This window comes from Phyllobates terribilis, unplaced genomic scaffold, assembly GCF_046119375.1.
Source record: "Phyllobates terribilis strain yellow unplaced genomic scaffold, ASM4611937v1 Scaffold_1__5_contigs__length_1240528914, whole genome shotgun sequence".
Classification (NCBI taxonomy): domain Eukaryota; kingdom Metazoa; phylum Chordata; class Amphibia; order Anura; family Dendrobatidae; genus Phyllobates; species Phyllobates terribilis.
In genome coordinates, this window is record NW_027362761.1 from 449,905,721 (window position 1) to 449,917,420 (window position 11,700).

Genomic DNA, 11,700 nt, shown 5'->3' on the forward strand with positions numbered 1-11,700 from the left:
GGAGGCAAGTTCTGGACTGGACCAAGGAAATGCAGTGGATGTTGTGTATATGGACTTTTCAAAAGCTTTCCACACAAAAGGTTGAAACATAAAATGAGAACAATGGGGATAGGGGAAAATATATGTATGTGGGTTAAGAATTGGCTCAGTGATAGGAAACAAAGGGTGGTTATTAATGGAAAACACTCAGACTGGGTCTCAGTTAACAGTGGGGTACCACAGGGGTCAGTATTGGGCCCCCTTCTTTTTAACATATTTATTAATGACCTTGTAGGGGGCATACAGAGTAATATTTCAATATTTGCAGATGACACTAAACTCTGCAGGGTAATCAATACAGAGGAGGACAATTTTATATTACAGGAGGATCTATGTAAACTAGAAGCTTGGGCTGATAAATGGCAAATGAGCTTTAATGGGGATAAATGTAAGGTAATGCACTTGGGCAGAGGAAATAAAATGTATAATTATATGCTTAATTGTAAAACACTGGGCAAAACTGTAACTGAAAAAGACCTGGGTGTATTGGTGAACGACAAGCTCACGTTTAGTGGCCAGTGTCAGGCAGCTGCAGCAAAGGCAAATAAAATAATGGGATGCATTAAAAGAGGCATAGATGCTCATGAGGAGAACATCATTTTACCTCTATACAAGTCATTAGTGCGACCACACTTAGAATACTGTGTACAGTTTTGGTCTCCGGTGTATAAGAAAGACATAGCTGAACTAGAGAGGGTGCAGAGAAGAGCGACCAAGGTTATTGCAATACCAAGACAGGTTATTACACTTGGGGTTATTTACTGTGAAAAAAAGAAGTCTTAGGGGTGATCTTATTACTATGTACAAGTATATGAGGGGACAGTACAAAGACCTTTCTACTGATCTTTTTACTCTGAGGTCTGAGACGGGGACAAGGGGGCATCTTCTACGTCTGGAGGAAAGAAGGTTTAATCATAATCACAGACGCGGATTCTTTACTGTAAGAGCAGTGAGACTATGGAACTCTCTGCCGCATGATGTTGTAATGAGTGATTCACTACTAAAATTTAAGAAGGGCATGGATGCCTTTCTTGAAAAGTATAATATTACAGGTTATATATACTAGATTCCTTGATAGGGCGTTGATCCAGGGAACTAGTCTGATTGTCGTATGGAGTCGGGAAGGAATTTTTTTCCCCAATGTGGAGCTTAGTGTTTGCCACATGGGGTTTTTTGCCTTCCTCTGGATCAACATGTTAGGCTATGGGTTGAACTAGATGGACTTAGTCTTCCTTCAACCTTAAAAACTATGTTACTATGTTATTGTCCCCTTAAAAGAAAAAAAATATCCCCTTAAAATAATAAAACAATGCCTCCTTTAGATAATATTAATTTCCCTTTAATGCTTCCTTAAAAAGTAATAATGCCCTCTCCAAAAGTACTACTACCACCTTTGTGCCACCACCCACAAAAAAAAATATATTTTAGATTTGCTTAATCTGAGCAACTGAGTCCTCTTCTCTGTTGCACACAGAGGGCCGGCAGACGTTTTGTTGGCCACAGGCCTGATATCTATAGGACGAAGAGTGGTACCACAAGATCCAATTATCTTGACGCCATGTTGATATTGATACAGTTCAAAGTGGTACCAAGTCATAAGTACGAGGCATGAGCACAAGCCTGAATCTTCGGTACTAGTGATGCCACTTCTTTCAAAAGAATGAAAAGTACTTTTTTTTATCTTTTGTAATTTTGCAAAGTAACAATTTTGCACCCAGGATACCCTCCCTTCTGGTATCCACACCTCCCACGCTACGCTTTTTCCTTCTACTCAACTTTCCATTAATGTGCTTGGATACAGCACTCTGTGAACAGCCAGGTTCTTTTGCAATGGCCTTTTGTGGCTTACCCTCATTGTGGAGTCTGTCAATGACTGCCTTCTGGACATCTGTCAAGTCAGCAGTCTTCCCCATGATTGTGGAGCCTACTGAGACAGACTAAGGGACCTTTTTAATCGCTCAGGAAGCCTTTGAGCACGAGTTTCACTTTTTGTATTGAAAAACTGAAATAAATTAACTTTTTGATGGTATTCTAATTTTGTGAGAAGCACCTGTATATTACAAAGAGAAGCTTCTTGCCAGTGACTCACCTTGTAGCTTGTGAACCCCCACGTAAAATCTCCAGCAGGGCCCCAACTATCACAGGTCTTTAGTAGTATCAATCTTCTCATTTGTGCGAAAGGGACCCTTTGGGACCCTAGTGCAACCCATCTAGTATATTACACAGACTTCGAAAGGAGGGGAAGAATATACAAATTTCAGCTTGTAAGTTGCAGTTTTGAACAACACCCAAAAAATTCCAAATGGAGTGAAATGGTGTAAATGGTGTAAAAAGTGGAATTCTTCTATCGCTTCGGGGTGTTGTTTTTACAGCAGGGCTGGGAAAATTGTGGCCCACGGGCCACATGCAGCGCTTCTGCTGTCCCTGTGTGGCCTCCGGACAGAAATAGAGAAACAGTCCGGAATCCAATGCCCCAACGCTGTTGGCCGTATTAGAGCGGCTCTGGTTGTCCCAAAGGGAGCTGTGAGGAACGGCGCTGAACATCCTGAGAGAGTGGTGCGGGACAGTGCTAGAAGTACTGAGGAAGCGGTGAAGGGGAGAGGGGCGCTGAACCTCCCGAAGGCATTGCGGCCAGTCCTGGGGCCGTGCTGGAGTCCGTGTGCACAAGACCTTGTGACATGTTCCTGGTAAGAAGCCATTTAAAAATAGTAAATGGGATAAATATATCTCTCCCTGCCCAGAGTGTCATTCTGAAAGAATAAGACTCATTTTGTGCCGAAATCACACTTTAGGCCTGTGAAAAGATATTTGGGCTTAATGAACATGGGACATGTGCATCCATATAAACCATGTGGAATATTCATTCCACTTGGATGGATCCACATAAACCATGTGCATGAGGCGCCACCGTTCCTGGAGAGTGACGTGACGTTATGTCCTATGACGGCGGCAGCCAATCAATGGCCGCAATATTCCATCATGGAATACGTCCATTCTGACAAAATAGTAAAGTCAAACAGCGTTCACAGATTGGCTGCAGTGCTCACAGTTCAACAATGTCTCGTCACTTGCTGGGAACAGTGGCGCCAACAATAGTGCAAAGCCCCTTTAAATGCTTCTAGGCAGCTGCAATAGAGAAAGTGTATTTACTTCTTGCACCAGCGTCACTGCAGCAGCAGGTGACATTGTTTCTGTCACAGGAGCCGCAGGGGACATATGGCAGCTGAATGACGCTGGTGAGCAGGTACATATACTTTTTTATATAATAATGCTTCCGGTTAAAGGTTTCTGGCCTCTAATGCCAGGCACTGGGTTAAAATAATAAATCAGATTTATTCTCCATCCCCACCATTGCTACGGTTAAACAAACACTGAAGAAATGGTGGAAAGATAGAGCTAACCTCCGGGAGGGAGAGTAATCTGATTTTATCACTTTAATCCAGTAGATACCATTTGAGACCTGAAACCTTTAAGGCCTCATTCAGGCATCAGTTTTTCACGTATGAGTGCTACCCATTTTTTGCACAGATAGCACTCGTACCTCGTGATAGTTTATGGTGCTGTTCACATGTCAGATTTTTTTCCTATAAACGAGTAGTCAGTGCAAGTCTATGAGTCAGTGAAAAAAACTGCCAGCATTCGGTTTCCATCTGTGTGCCATGCGTTTTCCACCGGCTGACAAAGAGGAGAAGATAGTGAAACTTTTTTTTTTCTCTCATCAGTGAAAAAAAACGGATGAAACTCTGGTGAAAATCACTTCTGAAACTCAGTTCTAACTGCTATTCTATTTTTTTCCCTACTTCCTTTCTAATGACTTTTCGTTTGAGAATCCCAGTGCATGCTGGGAATCTAAAACAAAGCATCAGTGATGCTCGTTTCAGGGGGTGAGCTAGTCCCTGCACTTTCAGTGTGCGATGTGTACAATGACAGTGCGCTCTCTGTTGTCGACTCAGATCAGCAGTAATGAGCCGGCAGCAAAGCGGTGTCAGAATATCCGGCGTGCAGAGACCAGTGATGTCACTTGTGGAGGCAGCAAATGACATCACTGCAGTCTCTGCCCCCTGCTGATGCTATTTGCGACCTGTACAGGGGTTAAAAGGCCAAATTAAAGAGAGTCTGTCTGCACACAATGATTGTTTAAACAATGTAAGGGCACACAGTGCACACTTGGTGTGGCCAAACATTTAATCCCTTCACCCCTAAACCTGTTTTTACTACTTTATATGGTAATAGCTCTGGAATGCTTCTATATATCCCAGTGATTCTGAGACTGTTTTTCATTGCACATTGTACTTCATATTAGTGGTAAATTTAGGTCAATATGATTTGCGTTTATTTATGAAAAAATTGAAAATTTGCTGAAAATTTTAAATTATTCGCAATGTTTGATCTTTGAATTTTTGTGTCCTTTAGGGTTTGCCCACACTAGTGTATAAAAAATTGGTCCCATTCTCTTCCTGAAAAGATTGACGAGTGTAATCCATATGGCATCCCGTATGTAATGTGATTGCAATCCGAGTGTGCAATTATTTTCTCGCATGCCATCCGTATGCAATGTGTTTTTTACAGCTGCTTTGACCTTATACTCTAATACTCTATGTATCTTAAAGGGCCTGTTTAATTGCTAACTCTATAAAAGCACACTTCCTAAAGTCATACGTTGGAAGCACATACATATTTTTGGATTTCCCCATATAATAGTATCCTTGCTGCTGATTGACATTAATCTCTCAGCAAATATGCCTTATAATTTGTTGTCTAACAAACTGAACATGTTCTTTTTAACTGTGTGATATCCTGCAAATTTTGTGCCTAGTCATTGTGGATCCAAGGAGGCTGACTATGGATATATCCTCACATTATGCAATGGGCCCAAAAAGGCCACTTACTGCGGCTGAATGTGGGTCTACGCAGCCATTCTGATAATTTTATTAAATAAGTCCGCATGTGCCTTCAGACGATAGATCGCATGTTGGAGGAGCTTCAAGCTGGTCCACTGTCGCCTCACTTTCAACTACAGGCCTGGCTGTAGCCGGCAAATATTGAAATGTGTTTGTGCCATTTTCAGCGTTGAAAAATGGAGGTAACCCAAGGGTGCCCAATAGTGATGAACGTGAATGCTCGCCACTATTCGCACTAAGAGATAGAGGAGCACCACTAATTAAGTCAAATGTAAATGGGTGCTCACCATGCCAGCAAACAACCAAGGAGCCAGAAGAAAAAAGGATGGCATATAATGGAGAGGGAGCACACCGAATTATGTTTGCAAAAAAGTACAGATTTATTTATTTACAATCTTGTTTTTGTCCACATGCTTGTAAATAAATAAATCTGTACCTTTTTGCATACATAATTCGGTGTGCTCCCTCTCCATTATATGCCATCCTTTTTTCTTCTGGCTCCTTGCTCACCACTATTCATTACTCGCCTGAGCATCACAGTGATTGAGATGCTCAGTGCTTGGGGAGTAATTTTGAAATGTTCGGGCGGAAGCTCGAGTCCCCGCCCCGCATGTTTGGCGCATTTTAGGCAGCCAATTACTATGCAGGGATTGCGTGACAGTGACTGTAATGCCGTAGCCATGTTGGTTGTGGCATTACAGTGATTGGCTGGCCGCATATCGTCATCATGTCTTTATAAGACCCAGGACCCTATGCTCGTCACAGTCTACCAATCAAAGACACAGAGTAGGGAGAGCGGCAGCTGAGTGAGGCAAAGAATTGGTGGTTATTTTAAACAGAGATTCCACACCACTATTAGAAATCTACTCTAATAGGCCTTCTAAGGACTAATTCTGAAGAAAATATTAATCCTGCTGACAGCACTTGTTAGGCAGAGTTCATGGAGAGCTAGTATACTACAAAATAGGGTCCATTGCACGTTTTTTCTGCTGCTGGAACTCCTATCAATAGACCTAGATATTAGGGCTGATAATATTCTTTTTGCTCTTAATCCTGCTAATTTTTGTGAAAAGCAATATAATACTCCATTTTTACTGCTCCATTTGCTTGTTAGCAGCATATAGCCAGATTTGGTTGATTGGCATAGCATTGCTGTATTGTGGAAGAAGAGAATCTTGTCCATCATCTCAGGCGGTCAAATATTACTGCGGTATTAATCCTGTTTTTTTTGCAATCTGCAAAAGATTATACTCCATTTAAAGTCTGCTACTTGTTTGTCAAAAATATATTCACACTTGTTCGCTGACCAATAACACCGCTATACAGTGACTATGCAAAAAAATGGTCATCAGACGTGATCAAATACTGCAGTATTAATCCTGATTGTTTTTGCAATCTGCAAAATATTGTACTGCATTTAAAGTCTGCTACTTGCATGTAAAAAATATATTCACAATTGTTCACTGCCCAATAGCATCTGTATACCCTCACTGGGCAAAAGAATTGGTCATCAGACGTGATCAACTACCACGGTATTAATCCTGATTTTTTTGCAAGCTGCAAAATATTATAGTCTATTTAAAATAGGCAAGGCACATGGTAAGAGACAGGGAAGTGGATGTGATGTTGATGGCGCACGCAGAGGCCAAGGCCATGGGCAAGATGAAACTGTGCCTACTGAGGGAGCACAACAAGCACCCACATCATGTCGACCTATCTTCCTGTCCCAATTTCTAGGGGGCCGCGGAACACCACTCTTGAAGCCAGAGCAATGAGAAAAGGTTGTTTTGTGGATAGCAGATAATGCTTCCAGTCACTTAGCTACCACCACCACCCTGTCTTCCACACAGACCAGTCTCAATAGCCGTGAGTCTGGAACGCATATTTCTCACCCTGATCCTCCTTCCTCCCACCATGCTGAGTGCCCGGAGACAACTGATTCCACACTTGGACATTCAGAAGAGCTGTTCACTTTTCCATTTATAGATTCTGGCCTCTCGCTCGGTCTGCCCCATGTGGGGCAAGAGGAGATTGCATGTAGTGATGCCCAAATAATTGAGCAGCCACGGTCACATGAAGGCGACGGTGGGAAAATGCAATTATTGTCGCAAGATGTGGATGATGATCATGATGATGAGACACAATTGCCAGAAACTCAGGAGGAGGACCCGGGTGCTGAAGTGGAAGAAAAGGTGGTGGATGATCAAGTCGGTGACCCAACCTGGCAAGTTGTCATGCATAGCAAGGACAGCAGCGCAGAGGGGGAGGGAGGAGTAGCACCACAACAGGCAGGAACAAGCAGTGGGGTGGCCACAGACACAAGGTGGGCAACTGTTTTCCCGGAACACCAACACAACGGAAGTTACCAGTACAACTGATAGGTCTTCCAGATTCTGTTTTTTAAAATCTGTCCAGTTAACCCAAAAAAGGCCATTTGCAACATCTGCCAGGCCAGCATCAGCAGGGGTAGCAAAACTACCAGCCTGACCACCACCAGGCATATGGCAGCAAAGCACCTGACTAGTTGGGCCAAATGCCAGGGTCCAGAAACACTGTCTGTGGGAGGCACCACCGCCTCTTCCCCTCTTGTACATGCACGTCAAGCCTCCGTCCATAATGCAGGCGAAGATGCCTCCTACCCTGCACCTGTCGTTGCACACCTGGAGAATCATAATGGCAGGTCAGTTTTAGCACTTAGTGAACATGGTAAAAAAAACAACTGTGCAATTGCACTTTTTTTGCAATTTCACCACACATGGATTTTTTTTCCCGTTTTCCAGTACACGATATGGTAAAAGCAATGGTGTCGTTCAAAAGTACAACTCATTCCGCAAAAAATAAGGCCATATTGACCGAAAAATAAAAAGTTATGGCTCTGGGAAGAAGAGGAGCAAAAACAAAAGCGTAAAAAAGCAGCATGAAGGGGTTAATACTTATGTACCAAAGGAACCCTATAGTGTAGGATAAGGTACCTCTATAAATTGTTTTCCTATAGAATGACCTCACACTCATAAAGTAAAATAAAGTACAATAATACAATTATATTTCTTTGTACACATAAACATGGACAGTGGAGAGGACGCTGTAGCTGAAGGTGGCCACCAGATGGCAGTATTATTATTATATTGCACAAATAGATATAACGCCCAATTAATCAACCAGTTTTACCCAGAATTCTGACATAAAAATGCTTAAAATGTGCAACATTTCTCAAATTTTTTAAAGTTGTGCTATATTGTTGCTACCTTTGCAATTTTTATGCCTGACCATCCAGCCCTGCCAACACTTTGAAACAGGGACAGAATGAGGAATGGCCAAGCAAGCTCACCAATTTCATCATGATTTATGCAACACAAATAGTGTAAATTTCAACAGAATTGCACAATAGCCTGTGGTGGTGGTGCAGGGCAGTTGAATGATGTGCGAAATCATTAAGAGGCACATGCCTCCTCATTTGCATACTAATTAAAAGTTAGTTTTTCAGGCACTGTGCCAGAAACAGGTACAGTGTTAGGCTATGTGCCCACGTAGCGTTTTTGTAGCGTTTTTGCGGCCGCGAAAATGCTTGTAAAACAGTCTGCCATGCAAAGCAATGTGAATTCGGATGTCCTGTGCACATGATGCGCTAATTTGCGCGCCGAATTCGCATTGCTTTGCAAAACGCAGCATGACCATTTCTACCGCGATTACGCTGCGTGTGGTACCTGGGATGAAGATGAGACTACAACTCCTCTTCATCCCGGCTACCACGCGGTGAGAAAAAAGAAATAAAAAAGTTAAATAAAAACAAAACCTGTATATTCACCTCTCCGGCGACCCCCAGTCTGCCCTCCGGTCTCCTCCAGTCTGCTCCTGGCCGCGTCTTCTCTCTTCAGCTTCCCGCAGTGTACTGTCAGGACCTGCGGTGACGTCATTTAGTCACCTGATGGTCACGCGACCGCTGACGTAGGCGGTCAGGTGATGGTGATGGTATATCCTGGTGATTACACTACGTATATTACAAAAGTTTGTAACAATGTATCTAGTTGTTACTGCAAAATAGTTGTTTCTGAATTGCCAATATTTAAAGAGTAACTCAACTTTGAACCTGTTCTTTTACATTTGGCAGGCACTTTAATTGCCTGTAAATCGGTTGGGGTCTGGGTCCTAAGACTCCTACTGATCGCTCAACAAATCCCCAAACAGTGCGCAACTCAGCAGACAGGAGAGCACAGCTCTTGTCTTAGCGCACGTATAGAATCGAGTATGGATTTAATAGGAGCATATGCTACAAAGCCTACGCTTTCTCTTTAATCTGCACCCCGCTCTGTGTGTCCACTGTTTGTGGGTCTATAGTATGATCAGTAGAAGCTTCAGGACCCAGACCCAACCAAATTACAGGCAAATAAAGTGCCTGCCATATTTGAAAAAACAGATTCAAACTTTAGTCACTCTTTAAAGGGGTTGTCCAGACTTGGGGTTCAAGTTTGCAGTCATTCTATGTGGCTGCAGATTTATGAATCCTCCCAGAACGCACAGTGTGTGCTGCCATGATTCTCTGGTACCAGCGCCGGGAGCAGGCAATCATGTGACCACAAGAATGCAGTTTGCATACTTCCGAGCACATCTCAACTAGACGTATCTAGCCTCATTCAATTCACTTGTATTGTGCAAAGAGGGGCATGTCTAGTCTGCACATGACCACATGTATGCAAATTGCATATTTGTGGCCACGCGCCCACCCAGCACTGGAGAATCTTGACAGCATGCAGTGCACACTGTGAGGATTCACAAGTCTCCATTCACATAGTGTGACTGCAGACTTGAGTCCCAAGCCTGAACAAACCCCCTTGCTAAACTAAACCGACTATTCCAAGACCAATATACATATAATACCACATACAAGGAACAAACATGGCTATACCATGACCACATTACCAACATCAAAACCAAAGAAATGAGCTGGAACACAAGTTGGTATACATGCAACACATAAGAGTATGTTCACACTGTGGCCATTTAACAGACAAAACTCAAGATAGAAACAAAATGAGCAAATATCCTGCTGTAAGTAAGTAAATAGTAATAGATTATTTAGTAAACACTGTTTTTAATCAAAAAAAGCGTAAAAGCCATCGCACCACGACAAGGTGTACCCCAATCGGGACAGTCCTATCCTCTAGTATTAAAACCTCACCTTGTGTCAGACGACCTCAATATAGATGTGGGAAGAGTAATTATCAATATCTATATCTGATCCCTTTTTAGGGCAACCTCTCTATTTTCCCTTCTTTTACTCAAACTCCACACATCCCCAAAATAAAATACATTACAGTAGTGATGTCACCCTTTGCCCCTCACAATAGAAGTGTGTCCCCCTGTGTTCCTCATACAGTGTTAATGCTTAAGTCTCCTTTGGTAGCCATGTACAATATTTACATTTCTCTTCATACCCAAATACAATAGTAAGGATACCCTGTTGCACCCAAACAGTAGTAACATCCACCTTTTATGCCCTATACAGGAGTGGAGTTTCTCCTTGTAGCGCCATATAGTAGGAGAGTGCCTTTGGTGACTTTTACACAGTGATCCCATACATTAATGATACAGCCCTTTCAAGCCCTGTACAATAATAATGTCACCCTTTGTGGCCCCATACATTAATAAGATTCCCTATTTGATCTCTCATTCATTAATAATACCCCCATTTGTGGCCCCATACATTTTTAACGTTCCAATTTTGTGACCCAATACATTGATAATGTCCGTTTTGTGGCACAATATGTTACTAATGTCTCCCTTTGTGACCCCATATCGTAATAATTCTCCTCTTTTTGGCCTGACACCAGTAGGGTAGGACTATGGGGTGCATTTTACTATATGGAAACTATTTAGGGGGCCATCATACAGTGAGAGGATAACAGGGGAGGGCCATCATACAGTCAGGGGGAAATCATACAGTGTGGGAGCTAATGTGGGGACTTTGTACAGTGTGGGGGCCATCATACAGTGTGGGAGCTAATGTGGGGTCTTTGTACAGTGTTGGAGCCATCAAACAGTTTGGGGGCTACTAAGGGCTCAGTATACTGTGTGGGGTTTATTATACAGTGAGGGGGCATTATACTGTGTATAAGAGAGCATCATACCTAGTAGAGGGGATCTGTACAGGGTCGGGAGACTCTGGACATTTTTAAATGTCAAGTGGGCACTTATTGTCATAGGGGCACTCAGGTTATTGTGACCGTCAAAAAAGCACACAGAGGGCACTATTACTTTCTAGGGGGCAAAATGTTTTCTCTCTTTTCTAGCGCACTTGCACAGGGCATTAATATATTTTAGAGGTTTGTAGCAGAGCGCACACAGTACCACACTGTAGGTGCAGAGGCTCAGTATTGGGGTATCAGCAGGATGAGGTGTTTGTGCAAGTTGAGAATAGATGAGGATGGTGCCTGAAATGCGAGAAGTCAAATGTGTCTTTGTTGTACTCTCTGCAGACGAGTCCTCACTGGAGAAGTTGTCATGTCGGTCTGGGCCAGATTGAAAAGACGAGAAAAGTGAACGATTCCATCAGAAAGAACATCAGCTATAAGTTTCTATATATAACTGTACTGTAATCTCATATGTAATCTCATATGTTCTGCAGCACTGGTATCTAGCACTATTTGTCACCATATGGCGGTAATATTAGTGTTGATCTTTATATAGATATTATTTTCAGTAACAGCGTGGTCATCTGCTGAGATTTGCCTATATCCACTATTAGGGTGCCCCACCATAGTTG